Source organism: Taudactylus pleione, unplaced genomic scaffold, assembly GCF_031769625.1.
Source record: "Taudactylus pleione unplaced genomic scaffold, aTauple2 ptg000093l, whole genome shotgun sequence".
In the NCBI taxonomy this organism is placed as follows: domain Eukaryota; kingdom Metazoa; phylum Chordata; class Amphibia; order Anura; family Myobatrachidae; genus Taudactylus; species Taudactylus pleione.
Window position 1 is genome coordinate 11,637,198 of NW_028284495.1, and position 22,945 is coordinate 11,660,142.

A 22,945-nucleotide genomic window follows, 5' to 3' on the forward strand; every position below is an offset into this window, starting at 1 on the left:
CAATGTATCGGTACATGTTACATGTAACAGCACCGCGCCGTCCCTTGCATCATCCCACCTGCCATGCAGCACAGCACATGGGACGATGCGATGAACGATGGCCGGCCAAGACATATTGAGCGAACACACTATACAATGTGTACGAGAGATAATTCCAATCTGCGTTAAAACTATATTGTACGATACATCGTATAGTGTGTACCCAGCTTTAGATGTGAAGCAACATCCTCACATCAGACAGTCTTTGTTATGGCTGCCTAACAAACTCTTCTGTAGAGAATAAGGAAGAAGATAAGAGGTTAAAATGACGTTACTATTTTTTCAAACTGAGCTGAAATCTCGTCTCAGTAGTAGATATCTTAGAAATAATGAATGAGGGTATGTAGGACCTAGGCACTGAGCAATAAGTTAAAACAAAAATTACATGCAATACCTACTCCAATAGGAATACTCACCTTTATTTCTCTTTGAACATACTATTTTATTAATACATTTTTAATTTACATCACAAATGGATATACACCCTCTTTCCCACACCATACGGTCTTTACAAATAAGGGTCAACAACTTGCCAATGTTTGCAGGCCTATAAACTTTCATTTATCATTTCATGAGCTCTTTCTTGTGGATTATTTAATGCATATGCTTTTTATTATTGTATTGCTTTATATTGTCTGCGTTTATGAATAAATTATTATATTTCATTTGTAACAAGAGGATATTGGAACACCAGTTAAAACAGGTTTTAACTAGTCCTGATTCTCACAAGTTTATCTTTAAAATAAAATTGGCACATAACAGTAAATAAGATCATTTGCAAGTTATTGTATTATGGATTGAAGGATATGAATAGAAAATAAAAATACAATCACAGATGAGTCCTCATACATCTAGCATCAATACGCCATGTGGTGCGACTTGCCTGGCATAAGTGAGCCACTCTCATTCACCTGGTACATCCTAGTCGCAATCACATTGCAAAATAGATGCATTTTCAGCAAAATGACGCTCGGCACTAGCAGACTCTCCCGGGACCTGGCATGCCGAAAGGGGCTTTTTAGCGCGACTGAAACAATGATGTGTAAGGACTGTATCTATTAAACCTCCTGCAGTCTCATACAGCATAGACAAATGCCCCTCCCCAGCCCACACCATGATGACCATAATAAAAAAATAGCATAGAGTACCAAAGTTGCATGTTTTTAAGATCCCCTCAGTGTCACAAATTAAATTATTAGCACCAGTAATGAATGCACATGTGCACCAACTAGGAGATATGGAAAACATGCACTGTTAGGGGTATACTGATCTAGACTATCTATATGGTCAATTATTAATACTGTATAATAATACACTATTCAGTGCATTAAGGAGACCAATATGTATATACATGTCCAGGGCAGTGTAAGGTTCTTCTGCTGCTCCCCCAGGCTCCCGAACTTGCTCAAATGATCTGGAATGGAGCCCATATCCAAAATAAAAACATTCAGCTCAGACAGGTTGGTCCTAGTGCCGCATATAACGGCAAACTGTGAACTCTGGACCTGTGTAGGTCTGAATTATTACATACACTATACTTCGTATGATGTATATGATAGCTGATTAAGTGCTGACTATGCACTCTTCATGGACTGGCCACACTTGCTTTAAAATCAAGCATTTGGAAATCCCCCTCTAGGAACCCTGTACGTGTGCTTAAGAGAGTGTACATGGCAATTGGTTGATGCAGACATGGATGACAGTTCACTATTGACTTCCGCTCACCAATGGCAATGAAGTAGGCAGAATCAAATCAGTTTAATGTGGACAACAAATTAAGTAGATATAAAGCAGTAACTGTCTTGTTATTCTGAAGGGAGTTTTGATCTGTGACATTCCAAGGTTTCTGTCTTTCAGTTTTTTCCTTTTTAATTATTTACTGTAAAATTTAAAAGGCTATTAATAATTCAAGAATCTTGTAGGCAGGCTTTGGTCCTAGTATTAGAATAGTTTAACAAACAATTTAAGACTAGGATTTTTATTTACTGTACAATACAGTAATCCACATACATTAGTTTTACAACAGAGTCCCAAGGAATCCCTAATCTAGGGCTCCAGATACTGAACTGTAGTCACACTTCACTACTCTATTGAGCACACTGCAAATATCTCAATAGAATCCTCGTAACCACCAAACTGAATTTCCATAAATTCAGCAAAAGTAACCAAAATGTATGTCGTAAAGAATATGAAAAGTATCATATTTTATGATTTCTTATGGCAGATAACATGGAAAGAAAATTGACAAGCTTTTTTGTAATGGCATTTTAATAAAAGCTCTGATTATTATTGTTTTCATTTTTAATTGGTTGATTTAATAAATATTGGACACATTTTTCACTATAAATGCAGATGCAAAATACACCCTAAAAGAAACTACAATGGTACCATATGCACCAGCTTCATACCAGGAGAAAACAATAGAATACGTACCAGATTGATGCTAGAATAAAACAATAGTATATGCGCCAGGAGATGTGGCTCCACAGTGTTAGTAATAAATGCTAAATTTACAGTACCAAAGTCGTACGCATTATTACTTTAATTAAGAATTTAATTAAGTATAATTTACATAGAACACTGTCTGCGACTGGGCAGTTTTATTAATATGCTGAAGTCATATTTACCAGGTACAATGCAATTAAATCCAAAGGGGAGGTAGTTGGCATCCCAGCGCACATAATGCCAATGCTCAGAATCCCGGTGGTCACGATCCTGATGATAAGTATTAGGGTTACGGTTGAGTTTAGTGTTAAGGGTTAGGGTATTGCTTCCCATCCACTACTAGATGCGGGGACGACGGCACGATTATGACATAGTAATCGCACCGTGGTCCCCCTAGGGGTGAAGTGCAGGAATCGGTATGATATCCCGGCTGCCACATGGCCGGGAGTACGAATCCCGGCAGCGGCAGCCCGACAAAACAGCAGAGCCCGGCAGCGGAAGCCCGATAGCACTGGAAATCCCAATCGTGGTAAGGTAAATATGAACTAATCTAACCTAACCCTCCTTAGGGGTGCCTAACCCTAATCCCCCCTCTAAGTGCCTAACCCTAACCCCCCATTCCCCGCTGCCTAAACCCAAGTCCCCCGGGGGGGGTGCCTAACCCTAAGTCCCCCCCGGGAGTGCCTAACCCTAGCCCTCCCTCCCCCTATCCTAACCCTCTCGGGGGGGTGCCTAACCCTAAGTCCCCCCCGGGTGCCCTAAACCTAACCCTCTCCCCCCGCGGCTGTCCGCTCGCGGCGTCGGGGAAATGAGCGGCGTCTAGATATAGATGCCGGTCATTTATCCCACGGCGGGATAAAGTAGTCGGGAAGCCTGCTGCCGGGATTCCAGCAGCCGGCTTCCCGATTGTATACCGAAGTGCATACACTGAACGTTCAGACGATTAGTGTATGCAGACAGGGGCGCCGAGAGGGAGGGGGGCGGGTACAGATTACACAGGCCTGGGCTTCCTGAGGGGCCCGAGTCCAGCACAGTCGCCCCCCCTCCCTCACAGCAGCCCAGCACACAGCGTGTGCTGAGCTGCAGTGGGAGACTGCTCGTGGCGCTGCAAAGTTTTTATTTGTTTTTTTCTGGGAAGGGGGCGTGGCCACGCCCCGTTACCCGGGCCCGCTGCGGGTCTTGGCAGGCCTGTGTGCAGATCAATCATCCCCGAACATGGCAACCTGACGGCGGTCATCAAGTTGACCGTCATGTTCAGGCGATGATAGATGTTAAAAACGTTTTTAACATTTTACTGCCCGATTTGTGGCCGATTACCAAGCGATTGAGCGATAATGACAGTCGTTATCGCTCAATCACTAGGTTTATTCGCCTAGTGGATGGGCACCTTTAGGCTGCGGGAAAGGTGGGTTAGGGGTAGGGGGAAGAGTTAGGATACTTACCTGCATGCATTGGGATTTACCTGCCACACTAATAGTAAGCCTAATAGTATCAGTGGAAGGGATCAAGATCCACTCAGCAAATCATAAGAGCCTGTCGATCATCAACATTGTATATTTTGCAATAGCACCCACATGTTAGACACTTCCTATTTTGTGATCTCCATGAACAGGGCCTAACTGTACTTGCTCTATGCTTGAACACAGAGGGAGCCCTAGGTTTTGTGGTGCCCTAGGTGAAAAATTAAAAGGGGCTCCATAAAACCGTCACATTAAAAAAATAATGTTGAGGCCCCTTATATGATGTCACAACTCAGCAGTGTTCTCCCCAGGCTGTTTCTGCGGGCGCATAGCCCGGCAGAAACAGCCTGCCGCCCGGCACTTTTCCCTGCCGACCCCCGCTGTGGAATGCTGGCCTCTGAAGTGACCGGAGGCTAAAGAATCCTCCAATCACTTCGGAGGCCAGCCTTCCCAGTGATGCACTGCACGGGTGACATCATGACCTCACCCGCGACGTGAGGAGCCTGCCCCGCGCGCCTGCTGGATCTAGTTAGATCCAGTCAGCACGCGGCAGCAGCGGCGAGCGGGAGAGAGGGCAGCAAGTAAAGGTAAGTGCTGGGGCCGGGGCCAGGATCAGGACCAGTCTGAGGGCACTATTTAAGTCTGGGGGCACTGCATAAAGGGGCCAGCCTGGGGGCACTGCATAAAGGGGCCAGCCTGGGGGCACTATTTAAGCCTGGGGGCACTGCATAAAGGGGCCAGCCTGGGGGCACTGCATAAGGGGCCAGCCTGGGGGAACTATTTAAGCCTGGGGGCACTACATAAGGGACCAGCCTGGGGGCACTATTTAAGCCTGGGGGCACTACATAAGGGACCAGTCTGCGGGCACTACTTCAGCCAGGGGGCACTGCATAAGTGCAAAGCTAAACTACAGGGGGCAATGCATAAAGGGGAAAACTACAGGGGGCACTGTATAAAGGGCACAAATATAGGGCACTTTTGACTGAGAGCCAGTGGGGGAGCAGCCTGTGACATGTCGGGCTGGATTGGTCTGGGAGATACCCCTTTTCCCGGCGCACGCATAATTGCGAAGGCCCCCACCCGGATACTTTTGGATGCCACCCGGCTGGACAAAATTTCTGGGGATAACACTACCCGGACTATTCTCCTTTAGCATTAAAACAAATTGACGCCTCAAATCTAGCAGCTACATTGCAGAAATACTGCATGACAGTACACTACCGGTCTAATGTTTTAGTACACTCCCATTTTTCCAGTTTTTATTGAAATTTACACAGCTTAACATGTCAATGTACTCTGAAGTTAAATATATAAAACAAAAACAAATGGAGATTTAAAAAAAGGCACCCATACATTGTGCGATTGCACCGTGTGAGGCGATAGGGGATCAGTCGTCCGACATATCGGGCGGTCTGCACACATGGTGCGATCGGGTGGCCGACCGCCTGATTTGCCGGCTCCTTCCTGTCCCACCCGCATAGCAATCCATGGGATCGCACATCACACCTCCTGATCTCATGGTCCTGCAGACAGACAAGAGGGTGCGATGTACGACCTCGCGGGAGAGCGCTCGGCCAGATATCAGGGCCATACACGGTGCGATATAGCAGGCAAATCACACCAATCAGTAGGAACACCTGCTTTATCGCCACGTGTATGGGGGCCTTTAGAGTAGCAACCTTTACTGATATAACTGCCTAACACCCTCGTGGGATTCTCTCTTTTCACACTTAAACTAAATATTGTTCAGGAAGTTCTTCCCAATATTGCTGCAGAAGTTCCCACAAACGTGTTCCACTTGGAAGTTGCTTTGTTTTCACCCTTTTGTCCAGTTCATACCAAACCAGCTCAATGAGGTTTACGTCCTGAGACTGTGCTAGCCAATCCATGATTCGAATACTATCGTCTTGTGCTGTTCCTTAAAGGTAGTTGTGACATTGCCTTGAGGTACGCTTGGAGTCATTATCTTGCTGTAGGGTGAGCCCTTGAACAACTAAGTGGAGACCAAAGGGTATTGCATGGCACTGCAAAATTATGTGCTAGCCCTTATGGTTCAGGGTGCCAGTCACTCTGGGCAGGTCGCCAAATCCAGCAAAAGCCCCAGCTCATTACGCTTCCTCCTCCATGTTTGACAGATGGTGTCACAGGGATTTATTTAGCAGGGGTGTCACATGGGGGGTTTGCTATTAAAGGCATTGCCCATTAAAAAGTTGGGGCTCAAACATGCTGGGAAACAGCAGCTTGTAAAACCACACAGAGGATTTAGTTTCATTGGTCCACAAGACCTTCTTCCGGTCTTGAGTAGTCCACTGCCAGTGATTCATGGACCAGGCAAACCTCTGTCATTGCTGCTGAACAGCTGTTAAGTTCTTAACTCATTACTAGTTCACTGAAAAAGGCCTTTTTTATACAACTCTGAAATGTAATTTTTTCAGTTTTTGCTAACCTAAACTTTTTTGTTTAATCTCTACCAGTTTACTGCTTACCTTTGTACCATTTAAGGTTATTCACTGGTCCCGATTTGCTTAAATTTAAAAAAAACCTGGAAAAAATGAGGTTATTCTAAATCTAAACCAATTGACAGTAGTTTAGACCACTGTCCATGGTACTAACAAGAGAAATAGAACCCAACAATCTATAATTATCAAACAATAACTTTCTGAATTTGCATAGGAAGGATCTTTCAATCTCTATTATTAAGTAGGGTGATCATACAGTATGATCAACTGCAATCAAGTCTGCAGACTAGGAAACAGTTACAGTATCTGATAAAATGGGGAATGCACCACTGTCAGTGACAAATGCAGGATTTCTAGAGGGGGGTTTCCAAATGCTTGATCTTAGAGCGAATGTGGCCAGTCCATAAAGAGGGTATAATTAGCACTTATCCAGCTTTAACATCAGTCACAGAAAGTGTATTGTGTGTCATAATTCCAGCATATACAGGACCAGCGATCACAGTAAGCCATTAGCAATAGCCTGCCTGAGCTGAATGTCACCATTCCAGATGTGGGCACCATTCCAGAGCATGGGAGCAAACCAGGAGCCTGGGGGAGCAGCAGAAGAACCTAGCACTGCCCTGGACATATATGTCCATATTGGTCTTGTCATGCACTGGATAATGTATTATTATATGGTATTAATAATTAACCCTATTGATGGTCAATTGCAGTGCACCCCTAACAGTGCATGTTTTCCAGATCACCTAGTTGGTGCACATGTGTATTTATTACTGGCCAATACATGTTAAAAGATCCAGAGGTGGTGCTAATTATTTCATTTGAGATACTGAGAAGAACAAGCAGTACTAGTAAAATTCTATATTACTATTTCTATTGTGGTCATGGTGTGGGCTGGGGAGGGGCGTTTCCAGGAAACTCCCCCCCCCTCCCTGCATTTGCCAATGACTGCTACTCTCTATTTTTACCTGCAACAAATGTGGCGATAAATTAAGATAGGAATATAGAAAAAAAGCAATATGGGCTGGTCTCATCCAGCCAGAAGACAAAATTAAAGGCTTAATAATTTTTAACACATATTTTCCACTGAAAGCAATAAGTACTTTAAATAAATATAGAGAGATAAACATAATTAGAGATATTACCTGTGACTTAATAACAGGACTTTTTGGCACATCCTGTCACTAAATTGGTCATAAGTCATCCACCGGTCCTAAGACTAAAGGTGCCCATCCACTAGATGATTAATTTGAGTGATTGAATGATAATGATATTGTTAGATAATCATTCGAAAATAGTTTGCAGATTGTTTAAAAATATCTAAAACGACCAGCGATGCGCACTCATCTATCATCGTACAAATATGTTGTGCAACCTGACGATATCGTCAGCTTCAACATGTTTGCAGATGATTGATGTGCCTACGACTGCACACATTTTGTAAGCGGAATAGCAAATGTGTATTTCGCAAGGAAAACAAATGGTTAAAAACATGGGTGTAAGTCTACGTGACGCAATGCCAGGTGTAAATCAGACACACAGGCTACAGGAGCCAACCTGCACACATCTTGTGATAGTTGCAGCTTTCCAAATTCCCACAATAGCGTCTTTTTTAGTGACCCCATCTTGCACCCACGGTTTGGGGTGCAATTACATCCAGCTCTGCACCAGCCCATTATGCTTAAAATGGAATTACTAATCTTCTGCTATCCTCCCACTTAACTCCAAAACGTAAACAATTATTTCATTAATAGGCAAGGATGATTGTAAATGTAGTTTGTGAGCTTTACCAACACTTTTTGGTCACTCTATTAATTACTCACTTTTCAGTGTCTCAGGGGTAAATTTATTAAAGTGAGAGTTTTTAGAAGTGAGTTTTAGAAGAGATGTTGCCTGTAGCAACCACTCAGATTCTACTTAACATTTAACTTCTAGAAGATAATAGCTATGATCTGATTGGTTGCTATGGGCAACCTCTCTTCTAAAACGCACTTCTAAAAACTCTCACTTTAGTAAATTTACCCCTCGGTGTCTGAGGCACTACAGTTGTGACATGTGCTTCTCACTCAGTACATTCACCGCCCCATCTTCTTCCATGCACATTGAGCCTGCATTGGCTTTCATTGAGCACTGGCAGCGAGCCTCTATGGGTGTTGCAGTGGATCACTCTGGTGATTCAATCAGCAGCAGCAGAACTCAGAGAGGGGGACCTGGGACACCTGTCTCTTAAACCCCAGGTCCATCACAACTCCTCCACTTCCTCACCCCCAGCCCTTGTCTACTTAGCTCTGCTCTTTAACCTGTTCCTCTCCAATGAAATTTTTTCTCTTTCATCTTCAAATATATACTCATCTCGCCTATACTCAAGAAACCATTCCTTCACACTAACTCTCTCCAGCTAGGACCCCATATGGCTACAACCTCTACTTGAGTGACTTATGTACAATCACCTGAATAACTCTTCTCTACCTTCTGAAATCAGGCTTCCACTCTATATACTCCACAAAGTCTGCTCTGAGCCTTTCCCACCCGCGGGCCGCAGTGTCCCGCGGGTGGCAAAAGTAGCAGTGACCGATTACCGCCAGGTAAATAGATGCTGTGCGAATGCGCACGGCATCTATTCACGGTGAGTGGAGAGCTTGGAGGAAGCCCAGAACCTTCATAAGTGCTGGACACCCCCCCCCCCCCCAAGTGAGACAAATTGGAGGCATGTCGCAAGGACATGCCCCCTCCTCAGGCAGCCAAGCCCCCTTTTCGGATGGAGCAGAGAATCTCTGCCGGCACACCCAGCGCCCTGCAGGTCGGGCATATGCACAGATTCACGATAATCGGGTATCTGCGTGATCCCTGTAACTTTATCCACAGCTGAATCACCTCCAGAAATCACTCTGCAGACAAACATGTCTAGCAGGGCTGCCATCAGTGGGGGAACGCCGGGACTGGAGTCCCATTCCCGGACAGAAGGGGGTCTGCTCGCAGTGGCGCTGTGATCAATCTCTTCTGCTGTTTGTAATCTCTGTATGCCCAGTTTTGCCAGGATCAAAGATTGTGGATTGATTATGCTGTCTGCTGCCCCTGGGACTGCCAGTCCGGGCTGCTATTAGCAGAAAGCGGCTCCCAGGAGGAAGCCACTACTCTGCCTTTCTGCCAGCCCTAACCGGCTCCTTGGGGCTGTAGACAATGCAGGCCTTTGGGAGCCGGTGACATGCGCATGCGTGGCTCCCCGCCGCCAGTGTGCATGTGCAGGTCCCGGCCCCTGACAGATTGATTGCGCAGGCGTCGAGACCCGGCCAGGAGAAGGCAAGAGCCAGTGAGTGACCCTCTTGTTTTCAGCGGTGGCAGCTCCCTCATCTAAGAGGGTAGGAGCCGCCACTGGTGATCAGTGTATCAGGTGTATGATATCGGTGTGACTGTGCATAGTGATCAGTGTGAAACAGTTGTGTGATGTCGGTATGACCTGTGTATAATGATCAGTGTGCATCAGTTGTATATCAGTGTGACCTGATCATAGTGATCTCTGTGTATCTGGTGTGTGATTTCAGTGTGTGGGTAAGGGTATGTAGTTAGCAGATCGGCGTATGGCATACCACCGGGCTGAATCCCGATGCTGGAAGTCCGACACAAGACTTGATAGGCCTCGAAATACTGACGCCTATTTTAATACCGACGCTGGAACACAGACAGACGCCAGCCCGAAGCAGGTGAGCCCGGGATTCTTAGCAGTTAGCCGCAGGGGGAGGGGGGGGTTAGGTACCATAGCGGGGTTAGTGTTAGGTTTTGGCAGGGAGGTTAGGGTTAGGCACCTCTAGGGGGAAGGGGGGGAGAGTTAGGGTTAGGCACCACTGGGGAGGGGGTTTAGGGTTTGGCACTAAGGGGCAGGGTAAGGTTTAGGTACAAAGAGGGGAGACTTAGGTTTAGGCACTAATGGAGAGGGTTAGGGTTATGCTACAAGAAGGGAGGGTAGGTATACTTACCCGACCCCTGTCGGGATACCAACCATCTGGATGCCGCTGTCAGTATTTTGACAGGAGGCATCACGACAGCCGGCATTACATACCGATTCCGTGAGTTAGTACTGTGGTGTGGAGCGATTAGAGGTGGAAGCCCCAAAACAGAATCTTGGTTAGGGCCCCATAGGGTCTTTAACCAGCTCTGACTGAGGACTATGTACTAAAGTTTTATCCTAGTTTGGTTAATACTAACTTCCACTGTCCAATCATGCTTAGCAGAAAATTTTAAAAATAGGCCATTTCCTAAATTTTCTCCTAACCTGATAGTTGCCAGCTAAAACTAATCCACCAAGGTAAAATTAGTACTTATTACACATTTAAATATCAGTTGAGAGCAGGAGACTCTAGAGTAGTGGTCAGGGAACAGGGGTAAATTACCCCACATGTGGTAAAAATGAAATTCCTGGGGGTAATGGACGGACAGCCGGGCATACATATGAATCATTCTATAATATGGAATGATTCATATGCATGCCTGGTTGTGCCGCAGGGAGGCACTAAGCCGGACGCCCGCTGAGATGTTATTACCAGTGGGCGCCCGGCTCCTTCCCTGCAGCGCCACATTAGCCGGAGGCTGGAGTTCTCTTCTGAACTCCAGCTTCCACCTCTCTCCATGCGCACTATGGGAGAGACGTCATGACGTCTCTCCCATAGTTACGAGGAGCAGCCGGGCGGACAGGACGGAGGCGGATGCAGGAGCGGGGATTAAGCCAAGTGGTTTTTTTTTTTTGTACAAGCGGCACTACAGTGGCAATATATGGGGGCACTACTACAGGGGCATAACTAAAAGGGCATTATATGGGGGCACTACTACAGGGGCATTATATGGGGGCACTACTATATGATTTCCTTCCTTTCAAATAAAGGGGGTAACGTCGGCGTATCTAAATATATTTTGGGGTAAAAGGTAAAAAAGTTTCCTGAGCCCTGCTCTAGAGGATACAATGTAAGCCAATATGCATAAACCGTGAATTGGTCAGTTTGCATACGAAATATCTGTAGTAAAATATTGCTATAATGGAGGTTATTACATCCGGCACGATATGCCACTGGCATTGCGCATGTCGGTCAATTACAGTAGTGCTGACATTGCATGTTTTCCTTAGCTCCTCTATCAGACGTGGGGGCAAACTTGCAGTGATGGCAGAAGGTGATGTGCCATTTGTCAACGTCGTGTATTAAATCCCTCCCATTGAGGTTCACAGTAAAACTTAGGGCCCCATTTAAGCACTTGCTAAAGGAGTTATATCCTTCTTTCCATTGATAGGGACTCAGCAACAGCCTCTCCGGCTTCAGTAAAGCCTTCCAGGCATTGCAGTGTTCCAGCCGGGTGACAGTGTTATGCACAGACTGGCCATTGCGCATGCATGTGACACAGCAGTCCGTCACTGGCAGCAATAGGCTTCCAGCAACAGAGCGAAGAATGGCACCGAGGAGGTGGATGCCACTGGACCTGCCGGAGAGGTAAGTAATGTTAAATACCAACGGCATATTCGTTAGTATCACTGCGATACTAAACAAAATACGCCGGTGGTAATAAGTATCAGTATTAAATGGGGCCCTCAGTTGAATAATATTTGTTCTATTTGCTCACTGACCCTACATGACAGGATACAAAGAATATTTTGTAATTTTGCAGAGAAAACAGTGTGCTACCCAGTTTAAGCACTAATAGCATAAAGTGCAGATAAGCAGAAAAATAAATCAAATAAACCAGATGAGCTGTAGAATAATGACATAACTACAAGACCATTTAAACTGTATTTTTAGAATATCTGAGTATTATGCAATAACAAACTTCTTCCTTGTCCTGTATTTAACTAAGAAACATAAGCTCTCTCTGTTGTACATATGGCTTCTCACTTTCTCCTAATATAGCTGCTTTGGCTATAGACATTATTTCTTGCATTACGACAATGCATTGATTTACAGAAGGCATTCAAATAATCACTCATGTAAAGAACTACAGACGTCCTGTGCTTGCCATTCTTTGTATGCATTGTCACAGGACCATGAGATTCTCTTCTAGCCTAGGCCTTCCCCCACAATCAAAATCAATCCCTAAAATGTGCCTAATCATTGATTCAGTGCATACATTAGTGGTTCAGAAGAGCAGACAGCTGGGGGATGGAGATTAGTCTCTGGGGGCAAAAGGGAGAGGGGTTTTGAAAGCACTTCAATAACTCTAATTATTAATCCACAAAAGAGGAGCTGTGCTTAAGGGGAGAACAGGGCTAACCAGTGAAAGCAAGGAGGTGGTTAACCAGCTGTCATCCTCTTTTGGGTTTTATTATGAGAATATCGGTGGACACCATTAAAATGTATTTTCATTGTCATATTGCACTGAAGGGAGCTGTAAAATTTGAAACTATTTGCAGTAAAATAGGGAATACCATCACTCCTATAACTGGTTATTAGAAAGGTACTTATTTAACCTTAATAGGTCAGTTGCAGATGACAGCAGCGTGGATACAGCATGGAAATATCCTATTATACAGCAGATGAGGGACTATTACAATGACATCTATGGTAGTAATTGTTCTAGTTCATAGACAGAATGGATGTCAATGATTAGTACTAGCCTCCTGTTACACTCAGTGCCAGGCACAGCAGCACCCACAGCTTGTGACAGGGCACTGCACAGCATGGCATAGCGTGTCTGGAGTCATTCAACAGAGTTGGTGACACTTCCTGCTCATGGTTCACGAAAGGAACACTGGCTATTTGTGTTTGTTTCAATATGCTACATTGAGTACATAGACTTTATGTTACTTCATCACTGAGAGCACAGGACATGACCGCCCAGTTCCTGGAAATAGTGTGCACAAGGCACAAACTAATCTCCTTTCTCTTCAGGATTACAGATGTGATCTCCAATGTGAGATAACAACACAGCATGAGCCAGTCCCATATACCAGTGTACAGTACACCATTAATCATATCCTTATTGGGATGAGAAGATCAGGTGCACAGCAAGTATTAACAGTGGGTGTGGTAGAAAAAGAAAAAAAAAAGGGTAAGGGTGTGTGTGTGTGACTATATATATATATATATACACACATACACACACACATATGTACAGTATACAACTGTGTATGATGTAGCTCATCTGCTCTCCATAAATACTAATGGGCAACACTGACTAAACTTAGACGAGCTGGCTATGCACAGTGCACCCACCATACAGTTGTGCTGTAACACAATGCTGACACATGAGAAGTCGCAGTGAGTGCACAGAGGCGTGCAGGAGTTGCGATCAGCGTTGAGTGTAACAGGTGCTGGTGTTGGGATAGTGTGCTACTGTGCAGCTGTACATGCACCTGACTCACCTGCTGCTGCTGTTGCCGTGGACCGGACTCCTCACTGACAGCTGCTGCTACCGGCTCCTCCGCTTTGTTGTTCCTCCTCCCTCGCTGTCAGACTCTCGGGACACGCCCATCCCACCCTTCCCTACAGCTACATCACATGACCCGCAGGACCACGCCCACCCGCCTTACACGCAGAACGTCTGGGGAAGCCGCCTTCAGATGCATATTATGACGTCAGGTGTGTTTCCCGGCTGACAGTGACAGGGAACGATGCGGTCGGGCAGCTCCATCCAGTCTTGTGTGCGCCTTTATCCCCCTATACATATAACTCAACTCAATATAACTCAACCCGCCTACTCTTATAGAGACATTTATAGCTGTGCATGGGATGGCGGGAATGGTGGTGCGTGTGTGACTCGTCTCTACTCACCTATTAGCAAATATATTACTGCTGCTAGGTTGCAAGATGTAACTGAATGACCCTGAGCTAATAGTCTGTCCTGCTCGCCAAGCACTTTATCGTCAGCTCTTTAGATTCTGCAGACTGCACTGCAGAGCTGTAGCCGGCGACCCTGAGGTGGATCAGGGCCAGCTCTAGGGGTGTTCGACCAGTGCGGTCGCACAAGGGCGCCACCCTAGTGGGCGGCATCCTTCCCCAGCATCCCGATTTCAGTGCGACAGTACTGTCCCGCTGCTCCATCCGCGGGCCGAAGTGGCCCGCGGGTGGTCTAATTGGGAGGTTGGGTACCACCACCGCCGCAGCTGTGCGGCGGTGCTGGACCCACGGAGTGTGAATGGATGCCGCGCGCATGTGCGCGGCATCCATTCACTGATGGAAGAGGGCTGGGGGAGGCCCAGCCAGTGACGGATTGCTGGTCTTTACCCCCAGCCTGACGTTATTTGGAGGCGTGCCATGCGGGCACGCAGGGCCGGTTCTATGATTACGCATGGTACACGGCCGCGTACGGCGCCACACACTGAAGGGCGCCGCGGCCGCGACCATGCTGATTTAGTAATTTAGCCAGCAGCAGAGAGGGCTGACCGTGGGCAGACTGTGTCACTGTGACACAGCTGCACCACGGTTCTAATGGGCAGCCATCTGATGGAGAGTATGCGGCAACGTGACGTCATGACGTCACGCTGCAAGGTCGCAGGTCGCGCACTAGGGCGGGAGCGCGGTGTTCACTGAGTGCCGAAGGTAGTGTCAAATTTCCCTTCACAGGAGCGCGGTGGTGAACAAGGCTGGGACCGGAGCGCGGTGGGTGGTGAATTCTAGGGCAGGACTCGGGAGCGCGGTGCTGAAGTCTGGGACGGGAGCCGCTGCCCACGCTGGGATAGATGTCAGGACTCGGACTGGGGAGTAGTTACACTGGCGTCACAGCGCCAGCGCCCATCTTACTTTAATCATTGTTCTGTGGGCTGGAGCGGCAGAACCGCCCGCCTGGGCCTCCAGACGCCGTCAACGGGATTCGAGGAGAGTATCCAACCACATCCCTCCTGGCCCAGGGCTGCCATGGTGGGTAAGCTGATATAAAACTGTCAGTGACTTTGCATAAAGGGCACTACTAGGTGCATTACTGGGGGCACTGTAAGAGGCACTACTGGGGACATTACTGGGGGCACTGTAAGAGGCACTACTGGGGGCACTGTAAGAGGCACTACTGGGGGCTTTGCATAAGGGGTGTTACTGGGGACACTGTAAGAGGCACTACTGGGGACATTACTGGGGGCACTGTAAGAGGCACTACTGTGGACATTACTGGGGGCACTGTAAGAGGCACTACTGTGGACATTACTGGGGGCACTGTAAGAGGCACTACTGGGGACATTCCTGGGGGCACTGTAAGAGGCACTACTGGGGACATTCCTGGGGGCTTTGCAAAAGGGGTGTTACTGGGGACACTGTAAGAGGCACTACTGGGGACATTACTGGGGGCACTGTAAGAGGCACTACTGGGGACATTACTGGGGGCACTGTAAGAGGCACTACTGGGGACATTACTGGGGGCACTGTAAGAGGCACTACTGGGGACATTCCTGGGGGCACTGTAAGAGGCACTACTGTGGACATTACTGGGGGCACTGTAAGAGGCACTACTGGGGACATTCCTGGGGGCTTTGCAAAAGGGGTGTTACTGGGGACACTGTAAGAGGCACTACTGGGGACATTACTGGGGGCTTTGCCTAAGGGGCATTACTGGGGGCAATACTAGGGACATTTCTGGGGGCTCTGCATAAGGGGCACTGCTAGGGACATTACTGGGGGCACTGCATAAGGGGCATTACAGGGGGCTCTACATATAGGGCACTAATAGTGACATTTCTGGGGACATTGCATAAGGGGCATTACTGGGGGCTCTCCATAAGGGGCATTACTGGGGCACTGCATAAAGAATACTACTAGGTGCATTACTGGGGACTCTGCATCTGCATATGGGGCATTGCTAGAGAAATTACTGGGGACATTGCATAAGGGGCACTGCGTAAGGTGCACTTCTAAGGGCATTACTGGAGGCACTACTAGGGGCATTACTGGAGGCACTGCATAAGATGCACTACTAGGGACATTACTGGAGGCACTGCATAAGGGGTATTACTGGGGGCTCTGCATAAAGGGCACTAATAGGGACATTTCTGGGCCATCTGCATAAGGGGCACTACTAGGTGCATGCTGGGGGCTCTGCATAAGAGGCACTACTAAGGACATTACTGGGGGCTCTGCATAAGGGGCACTGCTGGGGACATTACTGGGGGCACTGCATAAGGGGCATTGCATAATGGGCACAAATTCAGGGGGCATTGCATAAGGGGCTCTAATACCGGGGGGAATTGCATAAGGGTCTTTAATACAGGGGAGAATTGCACAAGGGGCACTACTACAGGGGGCACTACATTGGTTTTTATTAATAACCAGCCTTTCAAAATTGCATATAAGACTTTTTATTTATTGGCCCAGACACTCTTAGACCTTGAATATTCGGCCTGGTTGGTATTTTGAGTTTGACATGTCTGGTGTAGGGAGGGTAGGCTGTCACTCATTGGGCGGAATTCAATTGTTTTCGCGGCCCGCATCTACCGTCTAAAGTGACAGGAGATCGCGGGCCGCTATGCAATTGTTCAAGATTTTCGTGCTGATCGCGCCCATAGAGGTCAGGTTTAGCCACGTAAAGCAGCTAAACCGACCAAAGTGATGGGCGCGATCGCGAAAAGTGATGTTTGGGCGTCCAAACATGTAACTTTTCGCACATTTCAGCTCTCATCCCCCAGGGGCTGCGAGCTGAAATGTAGCGCTGGCAGCTGATCCTCCCCGACAGGAGCAAGAATAGAATAGCTCCGTCGGGCGCGATAGGGGCTGAAAAGAATTGAATTCCGCCCACTGTGTGTGTGTGTGGTGTATAGGGGAGGGGTGCTGTCACAATTTGTGACTGTAAAGGGGCGATGCTGACACATTTTGTATAATGGGGTGGGCATGCTGTCACAGTACACATTTGGCCTCATTCAGAGGCAGTCGTAGGACGCAAGCGGTCGTTCTGAAACAGGGCGGCCGCTTGCATCCTAAACGGCCGCCTCCATGACGGTCGTTAACACCCACAGCTCTAACGACCGACAAGGGTGATGGTCAAGACCATCTCGACCATCGGGGCTTACGACGAGACCCTAAGGTAGGGTCTCGTCAACCTTAAGCCCCAGGGAGCTTTCTGCTCTGATCGAGCAGGAAGCTCCCCACTGACATCACTAATGATGTCAGTGGGGCTGCCCCCAAACGGCAAGCATTCCTACTGGAACGCCTCCGTTTGACCAGGCACGCCCCCGGCCCGCCCAGCAAACGGGGCGAGCTTTCACTCAACATCGACAGCTCGCCCCGTCTGCTACGAGACCCCTAACGACGGAGCGCCCGTCGTTAGCCAGGTCTCGCGCATGCGCACGACGGAGCCGGCTCCGTCGTGCGCATGCGCTGTGGGGCAACATCAAGTCGGTCGTGAGCGCTCACGACCGACTATGAATGAGCTCCATTGTGTGCACACAGCTATCTACACTTGCCCCCTAACTACCCCCAGTGCTGGCCAGCTGCTATCCTGCCCCCTCTCCCTACCCCCAGCACTGCCCCTAACAACCTCCTTGCCCCCACCTGTCCATTCAATTATTACGTTTGGTCCTTTTGAAAAGAGGGGCTACATATTAAACAGCTGTAATTCCTTAACCCTTCCAACATTTTGGATTTGAATACCCTCAATTTAAAACAGATAGTATGCACTGTAGAACCATATTCATTATATAATTGTCACTTGAATTTTTTTTAGAAAACAGCTAAAATAACAATCAGTCAATGTCCAAATATATATGGACCTAACTGTATTTAAGCATTTAGAGCCATCTGCCTGCTCACAGAGTTTAAAGTCATTCAATATTTTTATTTGAAGTATTGCATTTTTGGTTGAGTACTTTATAAGTGCCAGAGTGTTTACTCTATATCTTTCACTGAAAAATGTTATCATAATAAAGTTGGAAAGTTTGTGATACCTCTGGTGCCTGGCTAGGAATACAACAGTTCTTCAGAATTGCTAGGATTGTTTTGTTTTGTGTTCTAATGCTGGTTGATATCCACTACAGTAGTTATAAGAATAACTTCTGTTTTTAGATGTCTTTTAATGGATTTATTGTATATGACGGGCTATTTCGATCTTAATTTATGTAACTTTAAACAAAATTTGGACATTTCCATATTGTTATTATGAGTATTCATGACTTGTTTTATATATATATATATATATATATATATATATATATATATATAAATCATATAAAACTGGTCTTTTCATCTAATTTAATTTCATCTAATTTCACCTTTGTGTATTGTCACATTATTATCCTGAACCTGGGGCATAACTGGGCACCTTTATCCACGTCTCACATATTTTGTAGCTATGTGTTAGAGCTGAATGTAGTGCCAGACCCTACATCATTTATCCTCATCTCTTGGCTCATTTACATGAAGTTACATTTTCTCAGCTTTACCTGTTTGCCACCCATAATGCCATAAGGCTACACCCGGCCTTATTAGAAATCTTCTGAAAACGAAAACAATACATCTGTTTCTATTCCATATAGAACTAGATTATTACAAACTATACAATTATTAATATCAGGTGTGCCTGGAGTACCAGACCAATATTTAAGCTAAATTTAAATCGCACAATCATCATACATGTAAGGGGCGCCAAAATCTATATTCGCTTACCAAAAAATTTAGGCTTGGGCCGGCCCTGCGGGCACGCCTCCAAATAATGTCACATAGGGGGTGGGGCCTATGGTAATTAGGCCACGCCCCCAAATTTGAGAGGGCGCCATATCATGGGCCGGCACAGGGTGCTCTGACCCCTGGAGCCGGCCCTGGGTGGATGTAGTCGAAAAGCCGACTGCCGGCTTCCCGACTGTTTAATCCCGGCAGGGGCCTAATGACAGGCGTCGAAATCCCGACGCCTGTCATTTTACCCACGCCGGGAGCCCGACGCCCGGCATACCAAACAAAGGAAATCTGGGTGGTCGGCGCGGACAGCCGCAGGGGGGTAGGGGGAAGGAGGGTTAGGTTAGGGGCTCCCGGGGGGGAGGTTAGGGTTAGGCACCTCCCCGGGAGACTTAGGTTTAGGCTGCAGGAATGGGGGTGTTAGGTTTAGGCACTTGGAGGGGGGGTTAAGCCCTGGGGGGAGGTTAGGGTTAGGCACCTCTAAGGGAGGGATATGGTGGGGAGAAGATTAGGGATATATAGTCTACTTACCGATCGGGATTTGGATGCCTGCCGGTCTTCTGCTATTGGGATTTGAACCGCTGGGCATACATCCGGTGGTCATTCATACCGATCCCCTCTGAGGGGCCCATTTATCAATGATCGCTTTTGCAATGCAATCAGGGCATGCCAGTAACACCCATGATCGCATTGCAAAAAGCGATCCCATCAGTCGGATGTACAACGTCATCCGGGACATGCAGGGACACAGGCTCCAAAAGGTGCCTAATCCTAACGCCCCCCCCCACAGACTAACCCTCCCCTAACCCTAATACTTACCTCTGCAATTTGTCAGGATTCTGACTGTCGGGATGCCGATGTCTGTATTGTGACCTTCAGCATCCTAACTGTCAGAATGCAGACTACATCCCATTTGAAATTGTCATTGTTTGTAGATGACATGCTTCTATGTACTTATTTCCTGCACAACTATGTTGATACCAGCTACAGTGTATTGGGAGTTAATGCTTGTTTTAGTTCCTTTGCTGGATACAAGATGAATTTACAATGATTGGAGGTTCTTTCTCTCCTCACATCCCCATTCTTTATTCACACTTTCTCATAGCTACATCTCAATGAAAATATCTTGGTATTTGTATTATACCCTCTATAACCGGTATTTACGCTGTTAATTTTCCCTAGATTATTAATAAGATCCTGCATACCATACAGCCTCAGTGGCAAACCCAGGATTTCTAGAGGGGGGTTTCCAAATGCTTGATTTTAGAGTGTGTGGCCAGTCCATGAAGAGGGCATAATTAGCACTTCATATGTGTCATAGAAAGTGTATTGTGTGTCATAATTCCAGCATATACAGGTCCAGCAACCACAGTAAGCCACTAGATGTGGCAGTAGTGCCATCCTGCCTGAGCTGAATGTTTTTATTTCAGATGTGGGCACTATTCCAGAAGGGGAGCAGCAGAAGAACCTAGCACTGCCCTGGACATATATGTACATACTGGTCTCCTTAGGCACTGGATAGTGTATTACACAGTATTAAAAATTAACCTATTGATGGTCTATAGCAGTGCACCCCTAACAGTGCAGGTTTTCCTGATCTCCTAGTTGGTGCACAGGTGTATTTATACTGGCTGACACATGTTAAAACAGCCATTGGGCTGGGGAGGGGGGTTTCCAGGCAACCAGAACCCCCCCCCCTGCGTTTGCCTATGAGCCTGGATGTCTCTGCCTTTATCTGTAATGGGTACCATATCTGTCATTAGAAGTGTATTGTACCATACATTGTGCATTGTAATTTGGCTGATACATTTTGTAATGTGGAAGTGATAAAAAAAAACTTAAAAAATGAGTCTATACTCTCCAAATGCTTCCTCTCTTTTTCTATGTTGGATACTGCAAACTGTACAAAGGCAGTGATCTATATGGAATCGCAAGAAGCCAAGGATAGCTAGGAAGAGATTCATTCAACCCAAAGTTAAGGATGGCCTTGGTCTATCTGACATAGCAACATTCCCTCAAGCAGAAGCTTTCTGGTATATTTCGTATTGGAGTTTGGGTCAGGCTCACTTTTCTAATCCACTTTTGGAAGAAGCCTTATACTCTCCATACTCCCCTGTGGCCCTTTTACATTTACCTTGCTCAAAACTTCCTTTAGGAATTAAAAATAATCTACTTAAAGACACATATACAGCCTGGTTTATAATACATAAGCTTTTGGGTTCTGATCCTTACTTTACCAAATATTTACCGTTATGGTGCAACCCAGACTTTCTGCCATCTCTCAGCATTTCTCACTAGACTACATGGAAAAAGGGTATTGCAGCAATCCGTGATATTTTTGATCCTGGAGGGCAGCTATATTCTTTTCAAAAACTCAATGATATACAGGCTGTACCCAACTTCCAATTTCTTTTTTAATATCTGCACTCAAAATATTACGCGTTCAGGGCCTGATTCAGCATGGAGGGTAAGTGCGATTGCAGCTGCGTAATCGCACTCAATGTAGCTGCGAAAATATGCTAATGCTTGCCACAGCTCAGCCAGCATAGAGACGCACACTACTGCTTTCTTACATCCGTAATGCCTCGCAGTTCTGCGTATACATCAGTAATATCAAAGCATATCGGCCCGTCACGCACAATTACAGCAGGTCTGACCCATCGCAGAATTTGCAAGTCTCGTCGCACACAGTGAGTACTCAAGCTGCGCATGCAATCGCAGTGGCTGATTTATGCACACCCATGAAACGGCGTTCGACGCGCCTGCGTTTCTTCAACCACTCCCCCGTCACTACCCCCAAACACTTACAGCCTGTCACTCACTCTGCGATGGATTCCTCTGTGCGTCTGTAATTGCAGTGCGATCACTGGACACACACAGTGTGGCCTATACGCATGCGCAATGGCTAACAATCGCTCGATCTGCATACACAGTTGCAATTGCGATCCGTGCTAAATCAGGCCCTCCGTAAGTTACCCCCTAACACCTCCCATCTCCCTATGAGTGTCCTATTCATGTTCTTTTTACACTTTGGGCTTCACATAAGTTTAAACTTTTGTACTATAACATGTTACCAGCTAATATTGACAAATTATGGTCTTGCGTGTGGGCAATCTGGTCAAAGGACTTTCCAGAATTCAACTCCCCAGAACGCATTTTATCATCTATCTAGACCAGTGGTTCTCAAACTAGGTCCTCATTACCCCACACATGTCACGTTTTCCAGGTCACCCAGCAGGTGCATTGGTGTAATCATTACTTACTGACACATTTTAAAAGATTCATAGGTGGTTATAATTATTTCACTTTTGATTCTGTGAAGAGACCTGTAAGCTTCAACACTTTATTACACAATTAATGGGTGTTTTGGTTCCTATCTCATGGGATACTTTTTTATTAGTTAATGTTGATTCATGGGTGCCCACGCTTAGGTCGGGTGCCGATGTCATTCTGGTGTGTTCCCAGTCTTATTCCTAATATTTAGGTTCCCTTTCTCTCAGTATTGATCACTTTGGCCAAAAAAGATATAGGGGGAGATGTATCAAAGCTTGATGTGAGATAAAGTGGAGAGAGATAAAGTACCAACCAATCAGCTCCTGTCATTTTTCAAATGCAGCCCGTAAGTGACAGAAGCTGATTGGTTGGTACTTTATCTCTCTCCAAGGCTTAGTACATCTACCCCATATTAAGAAAATGGCTCTCTCCGAGTTCTCCATCAAATGGTTGAAGCCAATGTACTCTCCAAATTGTATTTTGGTAGACATACAACAGTGCTTAATGTTGAAAAGGGCGTTGCTGGATATCATAAAAAATGGCACAAATATCTACCCACAAACACATCTGAACATCATGAAGGTTTTTGAAAACACCACATGGTCCTTATTGCTTACCCTTACTTGAGGTTTAAGATGTTTCTCTACCTTCTACTTTCTGTAGTATTAAATACTTGTTTTCTTAGTAACTGTAATTCAGCCAGAGC

General features: G+C 46.3%; 1 protein-coding gene across 2 annotated transcripts in view; it reads right to left on the reverse strand.

Annotated features, from left to right (window-relative positions):
• MAPRE2 (microtubule associated protein RP/EB family member 2) overlaps positions 1-22,945 on the reverse strand; it is a 254,743-nt gene that overhangs the window by 205,076 nt on the left and 26,722 nt on the right. Inside the window, exon 1 of one of the 2 annotated variants that reach the window (XM_088469554.1) lies at positions 13,743-13,826. The exons of the other annotated variant lie outside the window; for it this stretch is intronic. The gene's annotated coding sequence lies outside the window, so the exon portion shown is untranslated. Of the gene's footprint in view, positions 1-13,742; positions 13,827-22,945 lie in introns of those variants that run through there. 2 annotated transcript variants of the gene reach the window in all.